This window comes from Lissotriton helveticus, chromosome 6, assembly GCF_964261635.1.
Source record: "Lissotriton helveticus chromosome 6, aLisHel1.1, whole genome shotgun sequence".
NCBI lineage: Eukaryota > Metazoa > Chordata > Amphibia > Caudata > Salamandridae > Lissotriton > Lissotriton helveticus.
This window is the reverse complement of record NC_136067.1, coordinates 494317003-494344193: the sequence shown is the minus strand read 5'-3', so window position 1 is coordinate 494344193 and position 27191 is coordinate 494317003.

The window sequence follows — 27191 nt, the reverse complement described above, 5'->3', positions numbered from 1 at the left end:
CAACAGAACTACTGACTGGGGCCAGCAGAAGAGCCTGCAGTGGACCGTTCCTCCTGCCCACTCTGTTCCGCCGGAGTCTGGGGTGGTGCTGTCCTCTTGCCCCTGGGAGGTGCTGATGATCATGAAATATACACAAACATGGATGATTGTTTTTTGGAAATATTTGATTTCTTTGACCACAATCCTAAATTATCTCAGGGAAACAAATTAGCAAATTAGCAAGAATTGCACTACATGTATTGACCTATCTGATCTGGTCAACTAGGAGGATACTAGTACAAAATTGCTGGATTCGCAGACTACTTGGAAAGTTATGTAAATCACTAACTAAACTAACAACAAAAAGGTTCTACTACGACTGCCAGATTTCAGCAGCACGCGACGTGACAGACACAGTCCGTCATCATGATTGCAGACCAAATAACAATTCATAATATACTCAACCTGTACCTATCAATCCATCACTATCTCTTCTTCTTAGTGGCAGCAGGAGTACAAAGGAAGGACTAGACTTGAGTCTCTAGTCTCTCTAGCATTACGCAGTTCTGTAAAGTACTACACTCATACTTATTCAAGCCAAATGAGCACAAAGTTGCAAACAAGTAAGCATAGTAGCAACGCCACTGAGCAGGCGAGCACCTGCAATCACAGAAGCTATTTAAACGTTAATTTACCTGCAATGTAATCGAATTGGCAGCATTCTTGCTCTTCGGGAAAAACATATATCAGCAATATAACACAGAGCAGAAGAAAACAAAGTAGCTATTAAATAGCTACTCACCAAGGCCAGGGATCTCCACACCGAGCAGGTGGAGCAGGTCCTGCTCGTGGTCAAGGATGTCCGACCACCGGTGCGTCGCTTGCTGGTAGGTGCGCCGGACCCCTGACTCCCTCCGCATGGCCCTGCACACCTTTTCCCACAGCTGGCGACGCTCCCGGAGGCCATACCCTGCCGCGATCCTGCCCCCTGCTGCCACGGTCTTGGGGAGGTGGCGCTGCACATAAAAGATCCCTGCGGCCACCTCCACCGCGCTGAATGTCTCCCTGGCCATCACTTCCTCCCCTCGTAACCGCCTGCAAGGGAGCTGGGTACGGGGTGCGGGACCCTTCCCCTTCCCCTTCCCCTTCTCCTTCCCGGCTCCCTTTGCCATGGTCCTGTATAGCAGAAAGAAAAAAAAAGGAAAGAATAGGGAAAAAGTAAAGAAAAAAAAGTTTTAAAAAGTAGCTTTAAAAGTAACGAAAAGTTGAAAAAAACACAAAATATAGATCTAGAAAAAAAGAGGGATAGATATAGAGTAGAAAAGATCAAAAAAAGTCCAAAGAAACAAAGGATTGAACAGATGAAAGGAGGATTAGAAAACATGCACAGAACCATAGCAATGAATGAAAAACAAGATGGCCACGCCCATTGAGGACCTCGTGGGTAAGTTCGTGCGATTTTTCCCCCACGAGTACGCAAAAACACACGCGAACTCGTAATAGCGCGCCGCACGCATTGCGACATTGCCAATAGTGCCCGGAAACGGAAATACGCAACGCGCACAAGATGGCCGCGCCCATGTAGGACCGCATGGGCAATCTCGCGGTCGGTGCGCTGGAAGCGGTCCGCGAATAAGCAAAAAACCACGCAAACACGCAAAAAAAGAAATCCGCGAATTCTGTGGATCGTGCGATTTCGCAGACCGCGAATTCGCAAATTCCGCCCATACTTAGTAAAGGCCAGTCCGAAAACAAATCAGTTTTCCCACCTAACTGCCTATTAAGCACAGTAGGTCTCTTCTTCGCCGCTCCTGCCATTCACGTCGTGAGCCTTACCTGCCGCCAATCAGTCTGAAGGGGACTGCATCCCCTCTGCTGCTGACCAGGGGGAAGAGCCGGATGCCGGGGACACCACTTCCCAGAGTCCCCCGGCGGCGCCCTCAGCACCATCAACAGGAAGCGCCAGGAGGCGCTCAAAACTGCCACAGGGCTCCCGCAGCACAGGACGCGCAAGGGCACGCCCAGGTCAAGCCTGGGCCAAGGGCGGGCCGGTCCGTGCCCGTCAGGGGCCGGAAGAGGCTGGGCTGGGCCACCCCCCTTACGTCTCCATTGGAACCCCAAAGCACTGTTGGTCAGGAAGACGCCGGGAAGAAGTTCTGCAGACTGGCCAAAAGTATTAATTGTCTGCCCCGCATCTTACCAACACTTGCCATGAGGCGTCTGAAGGGCTGTTTTCGACAGTAAGGACCCAGGAAACTTCGAGTCCTCTGGGACAGAACTATAATAGTTATCAAGGTACTTGTTTCTGATTTTTTTCATTAATATCTTGTCTAATGCAAGCCCAATATAAGCCCTTCATTTTGCGGGATGAGCAAGCGCAAGGCTATCGGCTCTCTGGTGGGGGGTGGTAAAGGGGACTCTCGATGCCTTCTTCACGAGAGCGGAGTCTCTGTTAGTCCACGAAATACAGATTACTGAGAAGAGACTTTCTTTGGACTCGATTATAGAGCAAAAGCGATCTTCTATGGTCATCATAGCTATGTGTAAATTGCAATTCTCCTATTAACATGACCAGAGAATCTGGATTTCATTAACGACACGGAGGCTAACATTATGCATTAATCTTTTTAATGCCACTCACAACAGCCGCTTACATCACAAAGGAATAATAAGAACAAGATGACATCATGGCAACAATATAAGCCGTGTGCTGTAGTAGAGCTGCCTCTTTTAAATGCAGATGAACGAAGATAAGACCAGACGGGCCGTAACTTGGAAAGGAGATGAAGAATGGCTTGAAATCCTTCGTAGAGGGAGAAGGAAACTTAGGAAGTCATTAATTTGAATTATCTGCAAACAAAAGGAAGAACATCAAAAAACAGAACTGTAGAGGAACAGATAGAATCATAAACTTAGCAATTACATTGAAGTAGAAATTCGATTTCGTAGTAGAATACATATTAAAAACTCAAAAGTTAGTAATTAATATTGACCAGAATATCCTCCATCTAAGGGAGGGAAGGGGGGGATAATGTTAGCCTCCGTGTCTTTAATGAAATCCAGATTCTCTGGTCATGTTAATAGGAGAATCGCAATTTCATTACAAGACAGGAGGCTACATTATGCATGTTGGTAGCCCTGAAGAACAGCATCTGAGACATGTTCTATGGGTTTGCAGTAATGATGTGCAAAGGTAGAAGCATTAGACCAGTCTGCACAGTTTAGAATTACATTCAACTTACCACCGGACCAAAAGGATTTGCTGGACATAGCACTCCTTAGAGAGTGAGCTTGGAATTTAGAAAGATCAATACCAGCAAGGCTCATGGCTAACTTGACCCATCTAGCAATAGAGCAGGATGAGATGGGTTTAAATGGTTTGACATAGGAGATAAGAAGTTGATTAGTATCCGATGGGCGAAGGTCTTTCATTCTAGAGTCATATTCTTTCATGCAATTTACTACACAAAGTTTTTTTGCAAAAATCAAAACGAGGATAGAAAATAAAATCAGACATAGTCTTAGTTCTTCTGTGTATTTCAAACTTAACTCCAAACATATCGTAACATCTGTGAGATATATCTAGAACTTTGACGTCGGAGACTCTGCGACAAGAAATGAGACATAAGAGAGAGGCAAGTTTAATAGAAATACATTTTCTGTCAAGAAGAGAGTTATCAGGCCAGGAACAAAACAGGTCAAGTAACAGTTTTACATCCCACACAGATTGATATTTAGGCCTGGGGGGCCTTTTAAGTCTGATACTTTTAAGGACTCTACAAATAATAACATTCTTACCTACCGTCTTACCGTTGACAATAGAGTGTCCTGCGGAAATTGCAGATCTATAGCAGTTAATAGATCTATAGGAGAGGCCACTGTCGAAAAGTTCCACTAGGAAATTGACTATATTAACGATAGGAGCCTCCACGGGATTCAAGTCCCTCTCCAAGCACCAACTAGACCATTTTTTCCAGATGTTATTGTATCTGTAGTGTGTACCTGGAGCCCAAGATTCACCGAGGAGTGTGAGAGCAGATGTCGAAAGTCCAGACAATTGGTTAGATTGCCTGACACTTTCCAGGCAAGAAGGTTCAGGTTCCCTGAAAGAACCAGGTGGTGATCTTCTCCGTTGGCGTTTAGGAGGAGTCCTTGAGAGGCCGGAATCAAGAGGGGAACGTCGCAAGAAAGTTCCAGAGCTGTGGGGAACCAAGCTTGAGACGGCCAGAAGGGAGTTATCAGGACGAGAGAGCACTGTTCCTGTCTCACTTTCTGCAGAACCCTCTGGATCATAGCAAAGGGTGGAAAGGCATAGGGGTGGAGAGGAGCCCATGTTTGTAGGAAGGCGTTGACTGCGAGAGCACCCGGGTCTGGCATCCAACTGAAATATTGTGGAAGTTGGGAGGACAAACGGCTTGCAAAAAGGTCCACATCGAAAGGACCCCAAAGGTGAGTTAGAGAGTTGAAGATGGTCGTATTGAGTTTCCAATCGCTGAAATCCACTAGAAATCTCGAGTTCCAATCCGCTGAGAGATTGGATTTCCCGGGGAGATATTCTGCCCTCAGAGTTTCTTGGCCAGATCTGATAGGTCGGTTGATTTCGTACCACCGAGGCGGTTGATATATGAGACTGCGGAGACGTTGTCCATTTTCAGGACAATGGATCTGCCCTGAAGAGAATGTCTGAAGCTCATCAAGGCATAGAGCCCGGCCGTCATTTCTAGGAAATTTATATGGTGGGAAGCCTCCGAAGGGGTCCAAACGCCACCAGTGTCCTGATCGAGGAGACGAGCACCCCAGCCATGAAGGCTGGCGTCTGATTCTAGAACGAAGTCTGGAGTTGAACCAAAGATAGGTCTTCCGTTCCAGGCGTCCAAATTCTCCAGCCACCAAGAAAGTTCCAATCTGGCTTGTACATCCAGAGAAACTTGGTCTCCGTACCAAAGTCCGGATCTGAGAGCTTTGGCTTTCACTCTTTGAAGAGCACTGTAGTTTAGAGGACCAGGGAAGATAGCTTGGATCGAGGAAGAAAGAAGACCAAGGAGCCTGGCTAACTCTCTGAGGGAGAGAGACTGGTGTTTGAGAACAAATCTGATCTCTTTCCGAATTTTGGCAATCTTCTTGTTGGGGAGTAGGAGGAGGCACCTGGACGTGTCCACGGTGAAGCCCAGGAACTCCAGAGATTTGGAGGGTAAGAGGATGGATTTTTCCCTGTTTATAATGATGCCAAGGCTTTTTTTATGAGGTTCATGGAGGTTTGTAGATCTTCTAGGATCTGTGAGTGAGATTGGGACATTATCAGAATATCGTCTAAATAGATGATGAGGCGAATACCCCTGGCTCTCAGAATAGAGACTATCGTTCTCATCATTTTGGTGAAGCACCAGGGGGCGGATGATAGACCGAAGGGGAGGGCCTGAAATTGAAAAAGGCGATTGTCCCAGATGAACTGGAGGAAGGGTTGATGTTCCTTTGCCATTGGTATGGTAAAATAGGCATCTTTTAAGTCTAATTTGACTAGCCAATCTCCTTCGAGAAGAAGATCCCTGAGCAGATGGATGCCTTCCATCTTGAAATGACGGTATACTAGATACTTGTTTACTTCCCGAAGGTTTATTACCGGGCGCCAACCTTTGTCCTTCTTTTCGACTAGAAAAAGGATGCTCACAAAGGTCTGCTGAGACCAAGGAACTTCTATTATGGCGCCCTTCTTTAGCATGGACGAAACTTCTTCTTTGACGATGTTTTGATGATATTCTGAAAGGGTTAGGGGTTTTGGAGTACTAGTTTGGAAAGGAATCTCTGTGAAATCTATCTTGAAACCCCCAACAGTTTCTAGAACCCAAGGGTCTTGAGTCAAGGATTCCCAGGTGTGAATGAAGTGTCGGAGTCTGCCGCCGATTATTGGGGGAAAGGAAGGAAGGGCACTTACTTGAGGAGGTGTTGTTGGAGGCGCCGCGAGTGGGGAAGCCTCTTCCGCGTGAGCCTCTGCCTCTCTGTGGGAAGTACTGTCTGGTGTTGTAGGGATAGAAACCTCTACCCCTTCCCGACGAACCTCTTCCTCTTCCATTGAAGGGCCGGAAGTTACCTCGGCCGGAAGAACGGCCTCTTCCACCGGCCTGTCCAAAGACACGCTTCATGTTGTTTTGGGCTCTGTCCAGAGCTGTAAATGTTGCCACATATTTCCCTACAGTTTTAATCATGTCCTCCCCAAAGAGAAGACCATTAGGTTTAGAGTATGGCTCCTTTTCAGCCAGATCCCCGAGTTTCGGGTTGATCCTGATGAGAACAGATTTCCTCCTCTCGATGTTTAGAGAGGAGTTGGCGTTTCCGGGGAGCACTATGGCTCTCTGACTCCATCCCTTAATTAGGTTAGTGTCCAGGGGGGTATTGGAGATGTAAGATTCCTCAGCGAGGTCGAGGATCCTAGTGAGGGGGCCTAGAAGGTCGAGAAGACGATCTTGGCAAGCTTTAAGGGCTCTTTCCAGGCCCTTCCTAGGGTCCTTTCCTAGTTTAAAAAGGAACTTAATCAGGTCGGGGTCTAGATTAGGTGTTTGACAGACCTTTCCCTCAATAAAGGGGCGAGGGCACTCCAATCTCATGGTATTACGTGATTCTCTTTCAAGAGAATTCCTCAGCCATTTGGTGACAAATTTGGCTACATGTTCGTGGGGGTACCACCTTTTACTGTTACGGTGGGAGATGTTCCTGGGTGAGAACATTTCTCCGCCGAGGGGATCAAGAATTGCATCCTTTGAGGACGGGGATGAGTGCGCCTCGGATATATTATCAATGTCCCAGTCATTAGAGTCTTGCTCGTCAAGGTCTAGAATGAATTCATCATCGGGTTCATGAAAGAATTCATCTTCCTCTGAGCTGGAATTTACACATGCACTGGTAATAGTTGCGTCGCTATGTACGCCCAACAAAACTGTGCCACTTGGGGCACTTAAGCCATGGGTGCCGCGAGGGGCAACCTTTCCTTTTGGGGCGCTTGGGCTTCCCGTGCCTTTTGAGGTGCTTTGACCTCCCATCTCATTTGAGGTAGTGCGACCTCTTTCAGTGCTTGAGCAATGCTTTGTTTTTTTGGTGGCTTTAGAGTGTTCAACCTCCGCTTCGGGGGTATTTACATCAAGGGGAAAAGGTCTTTTGGTAGCCATTACCTCACCAGTGTACTTAACATGCAGGATCTCATTTCCATTTGAAGGAAAGATTTAAAGGCATCACTGTTATGGATGGGTGAGCTTGCCATAGCATCATCTGATTCTAAATCAGACATGGCAGGTAAGTAAATAATAAGGTACAAGGGGGATATTCCTTATTATTAAAGAGATTAAATAATTATTAATGAAGCTAAAGCTTAAAGGATAAAAGTGGAGTTAGGTAAAAAAATCACCTTTCTCTCCTTTTTTTTATTTTTTTATTATTATTTTATACTAAGAACCTAAATTAAACTCACCTCTCCTTTTTTTTTTTTTATATATTAAGAACCTAAATTAATCTAAGATCGGGTATTATTATTAATCATTCGCTATTTTCGCTAAGTATACCAGCTTAAAGATTTGAGGCAAGGAGCAGCAGCTGTTTGGTAGGAGCGCAGTCGGTAAAGCCTTAAAACGGCAACCGACGCGCTCGAGCTGCAAGAAATTGAAGCCGAGGAATGGTCCTTGGCAGAAACGCAGCGTTGCGTTGCTGTTGCCAAGGGCCTTTCCTCGAATTGAAGTCGACAAGGGAGCGATGTCGGGCTTCGCTGGTTTGGCCAGTCGAGAGGCGGTATACCGCGGTATAGCGCTGGGAGGGGGAGCAGTCCACAAGGAAGAGGCGGATTTGCCTGAGAAGGGAGAGGAGGTAGGAGGGAGTGTGCACGACCCGCAAAGAGGAAAGGGCGCGCGACGCGCAGTTTATCGTGGAAAACTACTAAGCTGGGTAAAGGATCGACAACCATACATTGGAAGTCGAGGGAGGGTGGGGGAGGGGATCGCAGGGAGGCACAGCGATCAAGGGAGGGATGTGGAGCGAGTCATATCGCAAAATAGGGTTAAAAGGTGCCATAGTTCTAAATAACGATAGACATGATCAACAAGAAAGCACAGTAATAATAAATAAGCATATTGTATCAAATATAGGCACCATATGAGAATACAAGGTAAGCAGTAATAAGGAGTTACTTATCTGTTGTGAGCCGCATTTAAAAGAGGCAGCTCTACTACAGCACACGGCTTATATTATTGCCATGATGTCATCTTGTTCTTATTATTCCTTTGTGATGTAAGCGGCTGTTGTGAGTGGCATTAAAAAGATTAATGCATAATGTAGCCTCCTGTCTTGTAATGAAATCACCTAATGCTGTGGCCCCCTTAGGCCAAGTTAAGCCAAAAAGTGGTAACAATATAAAGGGCTTAACCCCTGCCGTTCTTTTGCCACAGGGGGCGGGCCTGTTAGCGCAATTGATCGAGTTGTTAGCTGATGACTTAACTCCTCCACAGATCAACGTAGAAGAGATTGAGGGGAACTCTGAATTAAACTCTGTGTCACCCGACGGGGTAGGCACGGGAGAGGGAGAGCTTGTTCTAGCCGTAGATCCATCTGGCGTAGAAATTACCCCAAGGGAAGGCGGGGAGGTGGTCACCCAATCCAAAAGGGCCTTGAAAGTCAAAAGCACATCTAGTGTGGCCACCCCTTTGGCTGATCCCATGGTTCCAGCAAATCGAACGGGGGGGGGCACCACATGCCTAAAGCTAAATCTAAACAGAGGGGTGTGCACAAAGCGACCAGGGCCAAAGAAACAGGGGGGCCCGCAGTTAATCATCAATGTCAAAATTGCCGGGAGGTGGAGATGAATCGGGGAGTGGATAAGGAACTGTGATCTAGTTTGGAAATAATGCCACCTACCCATCTAGGGCCTGTGTACAAGGAAATAAATGTGATAGAAGGAAAACTATCTCTGCTTCTTGCACAGAGCAGTATCCTGACTACTATGTCTACAGGGCAACATGTTATTAGTGCAGGGGCACCAGAGGGCTCTATATGTTCTAAGGTAGTTGCCACCCAAGAGAGAACTGAGGATGGGAATCGCGATTGTGAACAGCTTAATGGTACAAAGGAGGCTGTAAATAAAGGGTTAACTGCGGGGCCTACCGTTGGAAATGTTTCAAGATTACACATTGCCTCGGGAGATAATAGGCATATAAGGGTGGAATCCTCAGTTCAAAAGCCTAACTCTAACACAGCCCCCAGAAATACAGAGGGAAGAACACCTATACCTCATGATACAGCGCCAATATTAGCTGACCTCCCACAGTGTACTCCGGGCCTGCCAGTTTTAGATCTACCCCCAGCATCATGCCCTTACACAGTAGTCTTGACAGGGGTCCGGGCCTGTAGCGGTGATAAAGAAGAAACCCAGCTAACCCTGATTAATAAGGCGGCCCACTGGTTGAATAGAAATGTAGGTTTTAATATATCACACCATAGGCACATTCTAATGGCAAGAAGGGTGTCCTGGATTGGAAACAGTAGCAAGTGCTTTTCAGGAGACAGTGTGATCCTAAACCTAAGGTATCCAGGGCTGGTAAGAGATCTTCTCAATCAGTGCAAGGGGCCCTACCAGGAGGAGGGCGGCTCAAGTATTAGAATGCTCTCCCTGGGATTCTTTTACAGGGACATGACGTGTGTAAATAACCGTGATGAACATAGGCGACTTCTAGTTGGACCTGATCGGGTGGGCCGGCCTGTCCCGCAAACTATTCGGTATGCACCTCCTTATAGTGTTTCAGCCCTAAATTAAATAGATTGACTGGCCAGTGGGTCATCAATTGGGAATGGTCCTAGATGGGAGAGCTTGTCCCCTAATGTAGGTGTAGGAGGGATAGCCATGCCAAAGACTAACGAGTCCAATACACCCTCTGGACATGGAGAGTACATTGGGTCCGGTCCCGAGGGAATACCCGAGTACCCAATGAATCCCATAGTCCTAATATATTCTCAAGGTTAGAGAGTCCAGTCGCCCAAGACAGGGTGACATCAAGATAATTTCCTGGAACATAGCAGGACTATCCTCAAAAATAAAAAACCATGACTGGTTAGCTTACATAAAGAAATTCCAAGTCATTTGCCTACAGGAAACGTCGGAGGTGGACAGCAATGCGTTTGCTTTAGAAGGATATAAAATGAACTTTGTACCAGCACGCAAGGCAGTCTCTGAGAGAGCTAGAGGAGGTTTGATCACATATGTGGATTTGAGGTTACAGGAGAAGTGTGACAACTTGGGCTGGGACTCGGATTTTATGCAAGGGATCAGATATCATAATAAGGGTCAAAAGTTAATCTTTATTAACTTTTATAATGCCATTTTAGTGGGACAGACCATAATAAGATTGGTTGAGTTTGAGTGCAGGCTGGCAGGAGTACAAGATCAAGAGGTGATGAGGTCCCAGTTGCTGTTACTGGGTGACTTTAATTGCCATCTGTGCCCCCATTTTTTAAATTAGCAGGGGGGATTGGACCTCATGCCCATTGGAAGAGGGCCTGCACTTGGAGCATACAAGGGAGGGAAGAGAGTTAAGTAAGGTGTTGGGCATATATGCCCTCACATACACCATGAATTTGATTAGAGTGGGGGAGGACAGAACGGTCCATCCAACTTTTAAAAGTAGGGGAAGGGACTCTTTTATTGACTTTATTTTTGTTACCAACACGTTAAAGTGTTGGATTTTAAGTTTTAACATAGAGGTTAGTATTTTCAGTGATCACAACCCTCTGGTTATGTCGATAAGGGATCCAAACCCGAACAAGCATTCCTTGCGAATGGGGGCACGATAAGTGCCACCGATCAAGGAAGGAGACTCAGATGGCCCCACATCAATGAAGAAGCTTTTTATAGAGCATTAATTTCAGATAACGAACAGCAGGTTTGGAAGTGTTAAGATTTAACAGTGGAGGGGGCAGATTTGATCAAAGCCTTTGAGGGTGTCGCCCAACATATTGATGGCCTGCTTAAGAGTAGAACGCAGAAAAAGGGAATGGATGACCCAAGGTGGTTTGACGGTCAATGTTCCATTACCCTGAGGGAACTGAAGTCAGCTTTAAAAACCGTCCCTAAAGATAAAATAAAGGTTTCCTCATGCAGGGCTTTGTATAAACAGGCAACAAAAGGACTTAAAACTACATTGCAGCAGCAGGCGTGGAAGAATCTGAGGGAAGCGGCCAAGTCAAAGGACTCAACCGCCTTTTGGAAAGTTACAAGCGACCCTTGATTCCAAGATGCAAATAAACCAAAGGTAATAAGTCATATTCTACCAAAGTCTTGGTTTGAGCACTTCCAAGGCCTTTACAATCACGGCAGTACCAATGATTCGACAGAAGTAGAGTAGGGGAGCGAAAGCACCACTCAGATAACATTTTCCCTGGTAGAGATAAAGGCGGGCATCGAGGTCCTGACACGGAATAAGGCCCCGGACCCTGATGGGATCCCACCAAACCTCTTCATGAGCCAGGTAGAACTTTGAGCGCCCATATTAACTAGAGTTATTAATGCAGCAGTGGAGTCAGATATGCCAGCATCCTGGTCCACAGCTACAATTGTCCCTATTTTTAAAAAGGGAAATAAGGATAGCCCATTATGCTACCCTTAATGATGTGACAGTGAAAGTACTAGGTAGGGTCATCCTCAATCGGCTAATGGATTGGGTGGATGAACACAACATAATCACTGATACTCAGTATGGATTCAGGCATGGACGGTCAACTGCCAATCAATGCCTTAATCTATATCTTTTGGTAGCCAAGTACACTATCGCCAGCCAAGAAACAGTGTACCTGGCTTTTATGGACCTAACGGCAGCTTTTGACCGGGTGAATCGCAGGAAACTGTGGGAACTAATGGGGGCTCTTGGTATAGATCCGGGATTGGTAAACATCTTAAGAGTATTGCACCGGAACACCTCTGCCCAAGTTAGATATAATGAGGAGGGGAGCACCACTGACCCTTTTCCATGTTCTAGGGGAGTGAGACAGGGTTGCATCTTGTCGCCTTCCTTATTCACCTTGTATATAAATGGCCTAGATCAGGCGCTGGGTGCTCTAGGGGTGGACTCCCCAAGGATAGGAATGAGAGGGATCCCTGTTCTGCTATACGCGGATGACGGGGTGCTTGTAGCGGCACCGCGCGTGGGCTCGAGTGCCTGATAGATGGTTTTGTCCGCTATATGGAGAGTTAAGATCTGTCCCCCAATCTTTTAAAATCATAGATCATGGAAGTGGGAAAAACACCAAAAAGAAAATTTAATTATAGGATTGGTACTCACTGTTTAGAAAAGGTGCATGCGTTCTCATACTTGGGGATTTTATTTGACATCCTTCTTAGTTTTAAAGTCCTGGCAGAACAGAAATGCCTCACACTAGCTAGTTGCTCCGGGGCAATGATGAATTTTGAGCGAAGGCTGGGTCGTTGGTCCCCGGAGCAAATCTTGAGATTGTATAGCTCCATGTGCTGTGCCAAAGTTCTATATGTCAGTGAGGTCTGGGATTTCATTGATTTACAACAATTACAAACTGAAGAGAATAAATACTTCTAAAACATGGTAGATGGCGGAACCTTGATACGAATGCACCTGATAAACAAATTGCCAATATTGTAAACAATTCCCCTTATCTAAACCCTTAGGTGGGGATCATGTGCACACCGATACGACACCCGCCAACACAATGCCAGTTCTAAACAGAACTAAAACATGAGTTAAATGAAAGCACAGGTGCACCATAGAATGAACAAGTTTTCAAATTCAATTATAATAACTTCACAAATATGAATGTCCAAAAAGTCCGTTTTGTTTAGATGATTTATTTTTCAACAGAGTGAAAATAGGACAGCCGACGCGTTTCGTCCCTGCTGGGACTTCTTCAGGGCTGTGTTTACAAAAGACAAAAAGTATAAACATACAATTAAAAGATGGAACATTGCAAAACCCAGCCGAGTATACAATGGTCACATTCATTAAAAAAGTGAATCAACACTTATAAGAAAGGCATCTAAAGACAATCACCTTTAAATTGCTACATTCCTGGAATTAACCAGTACTCGGTACCCCAAGTTAACATCATATGAAAAAAGACATATTCTCTCTTTTTTATTTTATAAATCAACTTGAAACTCCTAGCTGAAGGATGAATATATACAGTTTCAACAAATAATGCATTATTAGATACAGTTTATACAGAAATAAGAACAGAATTTTAAAACATCTCTTAACAGGTGATGAGAAGGTGCGAAATCAAGTAATCTGAAACCCTCTTGGCACCTAAAGAAAAAAGCCCAAGACAGGGAAAGTGCACCTACCAAGAGTTAAATCAATGTCCAGGATAAGGTGTAAAAACCAATTGGGTTGCAGTCCGCTCTGTCAGTCTCTATTTCCAATACTGAAAACAAATAAGTGACAAAAACATATAAGATAAGAAGAGGAATTCAGAGGAGGAGAGAACCAACTATGCAGGTAAGCTATTACATCGTCCAAGAATATCCATATTCGGTAGACCAACATGGATGGTCAGAACAAAGGCGAAAAAGTATCACTTACTAAATAGTAAGTATCCACGTGGATGTTCATGAGACAGTTCAATCATGAAGTATCATGTATACACGGGGTCTTGGCAAACGTACTATGAAAAGAAAAAATGAATGAACAATTTTTTTTTATTTTTGTTATTATTAAAAACAATCAGGAGCTGGTGTGTGAAGTCCTTACAGAACACACTCGAAGATAGCCAATGGTCCTTTCACAACTGCATTATTTAAACTAAATGAGGAAAACTATACAGTGGAGAGATAACAATTCCAGAGTAAAAAGAATTGTAGACCCGGCTTACCTATAAAAAAGCTATCAACGTTTAATAGGGGAAATATTTTGAAATCCAAGTGTCACGTAAGAATTAATATATGGTGCACCATCAATACGATGTGCACTGCAGTCTGAATGAATGAAGAGAAAAGAGAAAACAGCAATAATTATTACAAGTTATGTTGCATGATTTGGGTTGAATCAAAAGAAAGGGGGTAACATAGGGTGGTGGGATATACCTAAGGATAACCAAGTGCCCCTTGTAGCGGAGATCCTGACATCAAAAGTGGTTGTTCATGATTCCTCCTCCTAAGTTCTAAAAAAACAAACATATCAAAAAGAAAAAGGTAATGTAGCAGTAAGCTATACATTACGTGTAACAGAATAAATAGAGATAGACTAAATACACTCGACGCAAAGTGTATCCATAGAATGAATAGTGATCTTAAGGCATGGGGAGTTATTATAACTGCCATCAATCTAAGAGGTTAAACCTGATAACATAGTAAGATGTGGCGAAAACATTTTAAGAATAAAAGCATAAATGAGGACAAGCCTATGCAAAATAAAACCCACATATGCAGAGGCGAAAAGTCAATACCCAACAATTGCTTTGTATAGGAAACTGAAGATAAGAGGTAAGAATAAACAAAGGGATACAACCAAAGGGGACAAGGTGCGGTAAGCCTAAAAAAAGATAATATATCCAAGAAAATAAGATAAAAAAAGACCGAATAGCACTCACCTCGGAGAAGCTGGAAAAAGCGGGAAATAACCGCCCAGACGTAGGGTCCCCTCAGTCTGAATAACGCCTGATGGTAAACGGCCATGGCAGCACTACTTTATATACCTGTCTTAATTGAGTGAATGAAATCACCTGCACGGGAATAAGGACGAACAAACTCCAGGATGTCGGCATTTTGCGGCCGCCATCTTATACGAGTAAGGAAGTGAGGGTGTAGTGGCAATAATTGTAAACAAAGCCTATACAGGGTGAGCAAAGAATCGGTATTACTCGATTTCTTGAAGGGAATTGTGGGCTTAATGAATAAGAATACACCATCAAAAGTCGTAGTAGCCTGAACCGCCATGTATATAAGATAGTTTATTGTGGATTTATAACGTGGCCGCCATGTTGGAACAGTCTAAGGACGTCTACTAGAGGGCGGCCATCTTGGAGCAGTATAAGAGCAGTATAAGAGTGTCTGAGAAAAGAAAGTTCAAACCGTGATAGAGCTGAAACAATGAAATATACCAAAACAACAAAAATTAAAAAACAAATGAAAGGAATATATTACGAAAAAATGCCTGTTGATTCGGGATAAGACTGTTCATGTAAACGTTATAGGACGTACGTTAAAGCCCTGGAGCGTGGCGGCCATGATGGAAGAGTCTAAGGGCGTCTACTAGGGGGCGGCCATCTTAGAGCAGTATAAGGGCGTCTGAGAAAAGAAAGTTCTATCCATGGTAAAAATGAAACGATAAACCTTACCAAAGCAACAAAAACATACAAGATAGATAAAAGAAATATATAATGAAAAAATGCCTGTTGATTCAAGATGTAACTATACGAGTAATTGTTATAAAACGCACGTTAAAGCCATGGAGCGTGTCGGCCATGATGGAAAAGTCTCCATGCCTAAATTAAGCATGGAATAAAGGACTTGAAATATAGCTCACGCGGCAATGTTAAAACGGTGTCCAAGCGTGTAAAAGGTAACCGAATCCCACCCATAATGGTAATAAGAAAAATATCCAAATACGAAAATATACAGGTATGTTGACAAGGTAGGATAGGTCCTATATAACGAAAATGTCCTTCGTTATCAGGTCTTAAAGAATCTAATTATGTATGTTAAGTAGTAGGACACATATAATAACGAAAAGATAAGAAAAGAAGAGAAATTAAGAAACGATAATAATAATGAATAAGTGAATGGCAATCTACATAAGAGAAAAAGGAATCTAACTGTGCAAAAGAAAAAGACAGAACGAAAAAGCAAACCAACTGGACCCGGCACATTAACTGGCTAGATTATCATGGAGGTGCAGGAGGGAAAAGAAGAGTTATATCAAAGAATAGTCAACTGAGAAATAACATGATACATATTCTCGTCTATCCATTGTATGTAATACATCTGTATTGTACACTCGAGGTGTTGACATTGTGCCCCATTGCTGGTAATAGTTCGAAACGCAGAAAATCCAACAATGGAACATATTTCATAAAGATGAGAAGGGACATGTCTGGCAAGAACATTGCAGCCCAAAGGGAATTCATTATACCAGAACAACAAATTTAGAACATCCATATTGAAGGTCTTTCTAGTTCGGACATCTGGTCAAATTATGCCAAAAAATGATGTAACTCATAGTCAAAATTATGGCCAAATTCCAGTGTCCTCAATCTGCAAATCCACATTGCTTCCTTCTTGCGTAGCGCTGATAATCTATCCCCTCCCCTAGGATTAACTGGGATATGGTCTATACCCATGAACCAGATAGTATCACTGGGTAGATGTTTTTCTAGCATATGATGTGTCATCGCATATTTAAAGTCCCCATTCCTATGTGCCCTGACATGTTCCTGTATTCTGATTTTGAGTGCCCTCTTTGTACTGCCCACATAAATTTGATCACATGGGCATCCCAGAACGTACACTACATAGGGGGTATTACAATTAATGTAATGATTGATTTTGTACCTATGTGTGGTATTGAAACAAAACTCTTTCGTTTTATCCTTACCAAGACCACACATATTGCAACCTCTACAAGTGTAAAAGCCTGTTAGCTTGCTGCTGAGCCAATCAACCCCTTTTTCTCGGGTGATGTAGCTGGGACAGAGGATGTTTCTTAAATTGGGACTCCGTTTGTATGTGATCTTGGGTTTTGCTGGTATGATTCCTTGTAGACTAGGTATAGAGGTGAGCAAATGCCAATGCTTGCGCAAGGTATTATAGATTCTTGCACTCTCATCTGTGTATGGAGTAATGAGTGCAACACCAGGAAATTTGTCCTTACTTCTTTTGCATGAAATGAGGGTGGACTCTCTAGGGACATTGTTGATTCTTTTCAGAGCTTTATTTAGTACTTGAGGGGGATAGCCCCTATTGTGAAAACGGTTTGTGGTCTCCTTGATATTTTCGGAGAATGCATCTGGGGTACTGCAATTTCGGCGCATTCTGATCATCTCCCCATAAGGGATGTTATTGACAACATGTCGAGGGTGCGCGCTAGTAAAATGCAATGTACTATTGCAGCTAGTAGCCTTCCTATAGGTTTTACTATTTACCCTGTTGTTTTCCACAAAGAATGTGATATCAAGAAAATTAATTTCCTTAGCACTATACTCCATGGTGAACTTAACATTGTAGGGGTTATTGTTCAGATATTCAAAATAAGACAGCAGTGCTGGGACAGGTCCATTAATCATCTAAAAAAAACGGACAGGTCCATAAATCATCTAAACAAAACGGACTTTTTGGACATTCATATTTGTGAAGTTATTATAATTGAATTTGAAAACTTGTTCATTCTATGGTGCACCTGTGCTTTCATTTAACTCATGAAGAGAATAAATACTTACGGCGGTTGCTGAAAGTGCCCCAGAGCACACCTTCCTATTTTATCCACGAGGAATTGGGTGTTACTCACATTAGAGACAGGTCGCAACTCAAACCCCTAACATGTTGGATTACAATTTGGACAAACCCTGAGGCCCCACTAAGTAAGCAGATCATAATGGACTGCTTTGCCCGGGACCGGGGCCGGAACATCCCATGGCTTAAGTATGTGAGGGAAACTCTAACAGGCATGGGATGCGCTGATTATTTTAACCATCCGACAAAATTGTTACCCCGGGACAAGGCGTATGTCAAGGCTGAATTTTTAAAGCATGTGGTATCTCTTAGGGAAGATAAGGAGCTGATCAAACCATCGGTGAGAGCATACCTGCTGACCAAATCCTGTCTGGGTATCGAATCCTATCTGTCTTTTATTCACAACGCACAGGACAGATTTATAATGACTCGTTTCAGGCTGAACCTATTACATCATATTTTAGCGGTTCCTGTTGGATATACATCATCTATAGAGTTGAAGGGCCCATGCGGCTGCGACGAAGGGTCTCCGTAGGATACCCTTCATTTTGTTCTATTATGTCCCTATTATGCCCGCCCTAGGAAGCTATTTTTAAAACGCGCTCTAAGGAACGCCAGCCTCAAGCAGGCAAAGGTGGCCGTATTGTTTCAGAAATTGTCCACAGAGGTTTTAACACTTTTTTGTACTGTAAACTTTCTAAGGTCGGCTGTGAGACTCAGAAACACAAGAGGTGAGGGGTGAATATACATGGTTGTAGTACCTCTTTGTTAGTAACTTTAATAATGAACTGTGTGGGGGAGGGAATTTTTTAGCATAAATGAATTAATTATCCATGCACTTTACATGACCCACTCTAACCCAGGACAATTTACATATGACCTTAAAGAAGAATGACACTGGAGAAGTGGCTCTATTTGTGAATTGATTGCACATGCATTTTAGCCTGGTTTTAATCTCTGTTCGTGATGTTCCTTTTAACTGTACTTTTATGGTATTGTATTTATGCCGAATCAAGTAATTTTGATTGATTGATTGATATTAAGCACAGTGGAGACATCACACCAAAGAAGAAAAAAGTAGCTTTTTTAAAATTTTAAAAGTATTCCAAAATAGATAACATCCAAAAAAGAACAGCAGCACAAATCGCATGCAGCCAGCAAGCACACTTGCTCACAAAGACAAGCTTTGACACAAAGTAACACCAATGTACAGCCGCTGGAATTTTCAAATTCCCTGCACTTGAAACTATACAGCCTCCCTTCCTGGCCAGTAGAAGGATCAGGCTGCAATCACAAAACTCAAGGAATACTTTTAGAACAGGCACATCACCAAGTTTACAAAGCAAAACTCTTCGGCAGTAGTCTGGCGCTGTAATGTTATACAGAAACTGTCCCAACGGATAAAGAAGATTAAAACATCCCTGCAGAGCACCACGGCAAGCATGCTCATGTAAAGCACTGCAATCACTTAATTCAGGTTTATCCTACGTAATAAGGCAACAACAAACACATGACACAGAAAGAAAAAAAATGTAGTAGCCAAAAACAAATGGCACTGAAAAAAAAAAATTATTAAAGGAACAATATCATAAAGAATGGGAAAATTAGTTAAAAGTTCCATTCACTAAAGCAGAGTTAAACAAGCACATTTTGAATGCGTGCAGCCAGGGGAAGATAAGTGTACAAAAAAGCTCCACAACTTTTGGGCCCGGTGCCACTGCACCCAATGCACTATTCAAATCATGACAATAGTGCCTGCAAGATAACTGCACTTGTGCCTGCCTGTTTAGTTGTAAAGTATAGGAATACTCTGTGTTAAGTGGGGTGCCTACAGCTTTTGGTCCCTGTGCTGCTGCACTTTGTGCACTATTGAAATCATGGCCCAAGTGCCTTATAGGTAACTACACTTGTGACTGCCTGTTTAGTAGATAAATATAGCAATGTTAGGTGTTTAGAGGGAAAGATAACAAAATGTAAACACTAAACGGTATGCAGCGATAACTTATAAAAAACAATTTCGAACCACCAAGGCGGATGGAAATGAGTAGTTAGCCCATGGGAAAATTATAAGAGAGACATAGAAGGGAGAATAGACTAAAAACCAATAGAAACATAGGAAAATAAACTGCCAAGCATATAGACCAATAAAAAGTGAATGCGGGATGTAAGTCCACTTTAAGATATATTAAAAATCTAACAAAGTTGTGCAAATAGAGATACATTGGGAGAGAGGAGATGTTTAAAAACATAGCTCAATAAAGCATATTTAGAAATATCTGGGACCTCATTGGCGAGGTTTGGAGACAAGTAGGAAAAAGTGGTGGCTTCATGGGAAAGAATGGACAAAATGCTAACATACTCCTATAAATTATTCCTAAGCATCAGATTTAGACATTTTAATGTTTGATTTTTGAAACAGGGCTTAAATGCCCCATTATGGTTGGCAAGATATACACAGCAGCATCTTTGAATTAGCCCCGACATGGAGATAAACATGTAGATTTCATACACATAATATGGGAATGTCCAGAGATAGCACGTTTTGGTAAGATATCAGAGGCACTGATTATCTTGGTGGCTCATAAGGTCTGGGATACAATATAAAACTGCATATTAGGGTTTCTTCCACATAGCCAAGAGTGCAAAGCAAACTCTAGATTATAAATTGTTGTTATAATAATGCACCATTACGATGGGCTGGAAACCAAGCGTGTATCCCCATATGGGTAAATGGTGTGGCCACAAGAGAGAGAACCAAGCTCTTCATTCGGAAGAAGAGGGCTCGAGAAACATCCTGTAGTAGACATGTGGGATGTACTGCTACACATGTTTACACAGATTAAAAAATGATGACAGGCTCCCTGAAAAACCAACACTCCATATCCTCAGTACATCATTTAGTTAGACCTACCCAGTGTTAAGGCTGGAAATCCATTAACTAATTTATAATGACACTAGCAGCCCATCCCGACGTTGTCCGGGTATGAAATAGAATGTGTGTAATGTGTGTATTTGGCAAGAGCAATTTATTTTAAAATCTCGCGGTAGACAACATTGTTTGTTTCATTAGAATAGGGACGGAGAAGGCCCACCTGCAGCCCTGGTTGATGTTAGCAGGCACGTGTAATTGGTGTAGTGATCCGCCGCCTGAGCCCGGCTACAGCCCTGGTTGATGTTAGCAGGCGCGTGTAATGTCGTTGAATGAGAGAGTTATCAGCTGCGGGTAAATCCATTTAATGAGAGAGTTGAGTGACAGCGAGTAGGAGAGGCTGCAGTAATTGTCCCCGCAGACACGCTCATTCGCGTGTTCCCCCGCTTGAGGCCCAGATGCAGGCCTGTTTGATGTTAGCAGGCGCATGTAATTAGTGTACTGATCCGCCGCCTGAGCCCGGCTAGAGCCCTGGTTGATGGTAGCAGGCGCGTGTAATTTTGTTGAATGAGAGAGTTCAGTAACAGCGCGCAGGAGAAGCTGCAGTAACGTTACTTACCAGTCCTCCAGGTGAACGCGTTTGTCACGCCCCCAGCACACGGCCACAGCAGACGATCTTCTGATTAATGTATGACCCACATGGTAAGAAGGGCGGAATGTAGCACACGCCCCCAGTGTTTCTCACGCCCCCCGCGTGCCCCTTGATGCGGCACAATTGCGTTCACATGGCATGAAGGCCGGACACACACCCCCAGTGTGTGTCACGACCCCAGCGTGCCCCTTGATGCTGCGCAGCAACGTAATTGGTGCTTGTATGTATGACTCACATGGCATGAAGGGCGGACACACGCCCCCAGTGTTTGTCACGCCCCCAGCGTTTGTCACACCCCCAGCACACGCCCACAGCCCACGATGTGATGGCCGTACCACACGCCCCCAGCATTAGTCACGCCCCCAGCCACGCCCACAGCACAACGCAGACACGTCCACAAGGGACTACTTTGCTGGCACGGTTCTTTTACCTTTTAAACTTATATGGTGGCCGTCTGCATAGCCTATGTCCTTCTGCTGCAACTGCCCTTTCCAACACTGTATTGGGTGTTGTGATTGGTGCTGTGGTTACTGAGATTACCCGCCTCAAAGGTTTGGGCTCTCTCTTTATAATATTAGTATGGATATGTAAACATACTTATAAAAAAAAACTTGAAAATATATCAATATGCTCTTTTCAGAGCCAGGTTAGATGATTTTGCAGAAAGGATTAGTCAAGCTTCAAATCTCTCTAAGGAAATCTACTTGATCTTCAATTCTTTTTCAAAAACCCAAGATCTCAGGAGCAGGCCCTCCCCTTTCTGAGGAGCATTGTGAGCAACTGGCTAGCTATTTTCATGGAAGAGTCGGTCTTATTTATAACACTCTATCAAGGCCACCAGATCATAACAACAGAGGTAATAACAACGCCAAAGCCAAGACATCCAAGGTTGAGCTTACAACCCTTCTGCAACTGAGCAAAAATGATATCCTGACTGTAGCAGTGGACCCCACATCTTTAGATATCCTCTTAAAAGGGAGGGGGGTGTTAGTCAGTTTTTGCAGATATATATATAACTTATCTTTGGAGAATTGCTGTGTCCCTGATTTGTGGAAACATGCCATCATTGACCCCTTACTCAAGAAACCTGGGCTGGACCATGAGCCAATTGAAAATGATAGACCTATTTTGTTACTCCCAGATGTCAGCAAAATTCTAGAAAAACTGATAGCCTTTTGGATTTTCCCGAATCCAATAACACACTGCACCCCACACAAATGGGTTTTCGATCTAGTTGTAGTACAGAAATAGTGCTTTTAATGGCCACAGAGGACCTAAAAAAGGTCCTTGATCAGGGCAGATCAGCTGTGCTTATTCTTCTTGATTTAAGTGCGGCATTTGACACAGTTTCCCACTCCATTTTATGGTGCATACTTATAGAAGCAGGTATCACAGGGAGATCTCTGAATTAACTGTCATCCTCACTCAACAATAGGAGCTTTAACGTTAGTGAAGGAGCCTTTCTTTCAGCAAAGCATTAGCTGAAATGCAGCGTGCCGCAGAGCTCTTCTTTGAGCCCTACACCCTTCAGTTTGTACGTCCACCCTCTATCTGACATCATTTGCAATTTAGGCATCACCATGGTGTAGGATAATAGGGTCTGCTTCTATGGTTACCCCCACTTTTTGCTGTGATTCTCTTGATTTTCGACTTTAGCGTGGCTGTGGACCTGCTAATCAGGCCCACAGCCCAACTGCTCTCTCTCTAAATTGATACCATGTATGTTAAGTACATACCAGATTGGTTACTGGGTCACCCTTGTGAGCCCCTGTATAGTGTACCATAGGTACCCAGGGCATAGGTGCACCCTAGGCTGACCAGGGGCTGCAGCATGTATTGTGCCACCCCTGGTTTGCCCTCCAAACTGACACCACAGGTCTGTTCACACAGCCTGGGTAAGGTGGTGTAATCACCCCTTACTTAGATATAGTATACCTATATCTATATACACATATAGACACATATACACCTATAAGTCACTCCTATAGCAGGCCTTGACAATCCTGGAGGCAGAGTGCTTGGTTTTATGTGAGAGAATGCCCAGGCATGAGCTGAGCCCCTCTGCAGCTTTCGGAACCATCTCCTTATAGCTGTTCTAAGATGTAGCCATACCATATACTCTTAAGTGCATTATAATCCTCGCTGTTAATGCTAACTTTGGTTTGGCTTTATCAAAACATGTTGTGTAAGGTGTCAAACACTTTGGTATACTATCCCCCCCCCCAGTGGACTACCCTGTTCAAACAGGCACCAACAGCATCTTTGCCAGTCTTCATTTTCGAGGCTCCTGCCGAATCCTGATGAATTTCCAACACAGGACATGGACTTCCAGACATCTCTGACTGGAACTTCACTCACAGAAAAGCTGAGACCCGTGGCGGACACGAGAGACGTGGGACTGGACTCCTGGACATCCTACATTTTGCTACCTGCATCAACTTCCCAAGGTATCCCGAAGTTGTGCATTGGGATGCTTGAAGTCCCAGACCCGAGCACCTTTTGCACTGAAGCTCAGAGCTCCACACTCCACGAGTGGCCTGTGGGCTTGCTTTGTGCATTTTCGCTCAACGCATCTTTGCAGTTCCTAGTCCATTAGCTAGTGAGCCCCCAAGAAGACAATCCTTTATTACAACTTGCTTTTCTGGTTGCTCCAGGCTAACTCCAACTTCCCTGCAAAGGAAAAGTTCCACAGACCTTGCTGGTCTGCACCGAAGCCCATCTTGACATCCTGTGTGGGTTGCGTTTGCCAAGGCTTGTTGGGTCCAATCCAGATACCAACACCGCAGTCAACTAGATCCTTTGTGGGACAGCTCGAATCCAGCTCCTGCTCATCGTCGACACCTCCTGGTCCTTGTGGCAGAAGAGACAAACTTCACCTTTTCACCTGAAATCAGCCGACATCGGATGACATCTTTCTATCGCCGCCCTGGTCACTGGCAAGTGGCCCAGACTCTGTCCCCTCTGCTTTAAGGTTCTTCAGATCTTCGATCCACCCTTCGATCCACCTGGACAACTTTTCCTCTGGTCGCCTGCAGCACTTCTTTGCAGATCACCCATTGAAATCGACGATGAAACCCGACACCAAAAGAGACCTATGCACCCGGCTTCCTTGGGTGAGGTAACACGAGTACTCTGGTAGTCTCGAGGGTATTGGCCCTCCTAGTGTCTAAGTCTAAAAGGATTCCATTGTAGTTCATTTAGAAGTGTCCTTAGATTGTAAATTTGTAACTTGTTTGTGTCCATTGAAAGCCAATGGTAACCCGCGGCTGTGTTTAGACACTGCACGGGTCTCCCGTGGGCCTCCTACATCCTAACCTTTGGTTGTTTAGAGTAGCCCCAGCGATTCCACAGGCCCCAGGCCTGCTTTCTAATTCTCACGTGGTTCTTATACCACTATTTTAGTATATGGTTTGTGAGGCCCCTAGGGCAAAACGTATACCGTGCAACTTATCGTATGCTAATTAAGTAACTTGTGTTGTACTTTTACCTCTGACCTCATAAAGAGTGCAGAGGGGTTGTGTTTAGAATAAATACATATATATTTGATATATACCTTGTGTGGTGTGCTTTCATTTGGTAATCGAGGGATTATAATTGGTAAAACAAGCTCCTGCTCATCGTCGATGCCTCCTGGTCCTTGTGGCAGAAGAGACAAACTTCACCTTTTCACCTGAAATCAGCCGACATCGGGTGACATCTTTCTATCGCCGCCCTGGTCACTGGCAAGTGGCCCAGACTCTGTCCCCTCTGCTTTAAGGTTCTTCAGATCTTCGATCCACCCTTCGATCCACCCGGACAACTTTTCCTCTGGTCGCCTGCAGCACTTCTTTGCAGATCCCCATTGAAATCGACGATGAAACCCGACACCAAAAGAGACCTATGCACCCGGCTTCCTTGGGTGAGGTAACACGAGTACTCTGGTAGTCTCGAGGGTATTGGCCCTCCTAGTGTCTAAGTCTAAAAGGATTCCATCGTAGTTCATTTAGAAGTGTCCTTAAATTGTAAATTTTTAACTTGTTTGTGTCCTTTGAAAGCCAATGGTAACCCGCGGCTGTGTTTAGACACTGCACGCGTCTCCCGTGGGCCTCCTACATCCTAACCTTTGGTTGTTTAGAGTAGCCCCAGCGATTCCACAGGCCCCAGGCCTGCTTTCTAATTCTCACGTGGTTCTTATACCACTATTTTAGTATATGGTTTGTGAGGCCCCTAGGGCAAAACGTATACCGTGCAACTTATCGTATGCTAATTAAGTAACTTGTGTTGTACTTTACCTCTGACCTCATAAAGAGTGCAGAGGGGTTGTGTTTAGAATAAATACATATATATTTGATATATACCTTGTGTGGTGTGCTTTCATTTGGTACTCGAGGGATTATAATTGGTAAAACAACTCGCTTAATTCGCTCTCTGAAGTCTTAGCCTGAAGACTGCTCGCCAGTGCTACCCCTAGCTTTCTATAAGGTTGACTTTACAACCACCATCAATAAGGATCGATTAGACTAGTGCAAGGTGCCCACTAGAACTAGTGGACATCATATGCCAGGCTAACTTCTCACACATGGTGTTTTACGTAGACGATACTCCGATTATTGTCACGGTTTCACCCAATATTGACCCCATATCTGAAAAACTCAACCTTTGCCTAGAGCAGGTCATGACCTGAATAGCAACCAGCTGTCTTAAGCTAAACGGAGATAAACCAGAGGTTATGGTAAGCAGAAACAACCTGTCACTGTGTCATCAACTTTACTGCCCCCAATCCTTGCGTGATCGCCCTCTTCCGAAGAAACAAGTGAAAAGTCTGGGTGACACTCTGGACAAATAGCTTGCCATGACCTCCCAGGCAAAGAAAGTTGCAGCTACATGTTTCAGTCTCCTAAGAGCTCCCAGGAAACCATTGAGTGGCACCCAATAGAAGCACGTAGAACAGTGGTCCAAGGTCTTATTCTATCTAGATTTGAATACAGCACCTCTCTTTATTTAGGCAGTCCATTATCGGTCACCAAGAAATTGCAAGTCATACAGAATGTCGCAGACCGCACACTGCAGGGCATACCTAAATCTCATCTGGCCCTCATCACACTCCATTGGCTTCCTATAAGTAAAAGAATGCAATTTAAACACTCTACATTGCACATGGTGCAAAATATAAGTCTGGTCTGCAGATTATCAGTCTCCTTATCAAACCCTACAGTGCCAACAGAGAAATGAGACCCCAGAATCAAAAAAAGTGCCAGAGGCGGGAGTCGCTCATTTGCCTATCTTGCGCCTAAACTTTGGAACGCCCTTCCGATCAACTTCAGGGCAAATACTAACCTCATAGATTTCAGAAAGCAATTTAAAAGGTAGTTATTTGCCTGAACAGCCATTCAGACCTATGACCTGTCAGCGCTGGGAAGCTCATTTTAGGTATCCATTGAGCTCTATAATAACCCAAAATATTACCAGCCGGTCGCTGTGATATCTGACTGCCTAGAATTGATACAACAATATTATGGTGCAGTGGGCTCCAGATGTCTCTGTTCTCCCAATACTCCTTCCACTTTGAACTGGCATATCATTATTGAAGTAAAAAACAACACTGTGCCTCAAGCCCGCTTAGTTGAGCATGTTAATGTACAGTTATACAACTATACAAATAGGCATACGGTAATAGATATCTGTGAACTGTCAATAGTGATAGACCTTCAGATATCGTCTTAAAGGGAATCCAGACAAAAGTAACACAACCAATGTGATAGCATGTGATAAAATATTATGTGTTGCATGATAACAAAATGGAATTGTAATTTGACAGTGCAAACTCATTCTCTTCTCATCTTCTTTGTGTTTCATCTTCAATTGTCTTTTTACCCTTCTCTTTCCCTGAGTTCCCTCTAACTCTTTGTTTGCAAATGCCTTTCTATGGTCTTATTTTCTCGCCATACTATTCTACGAATATTCTGTCACGTCCTTCTCTTCTGGCCCCTCTTTCTCTGTTAATGCTTCATTTGTCTATTCCCTTTTAGCCTACTATCATCCATTTCTATCCATTCTCCACCACCAAGGGTGAATTCAAGCATTTGAGCCATTCTGTGTGAAGGCACAGTCATCTGTATCATCCACTCTAGCAATGGCGGCATATATGCTGCATTTACAAGTCACATTTCTCTCTCTTATCCCCTCCCCCTAATACCTTACATTTTCTCAATGCACCTCTCATCATCCTCTGACAAGCTGCCCTCCCACACCTTTTTTCTCTCTCATACATTCCA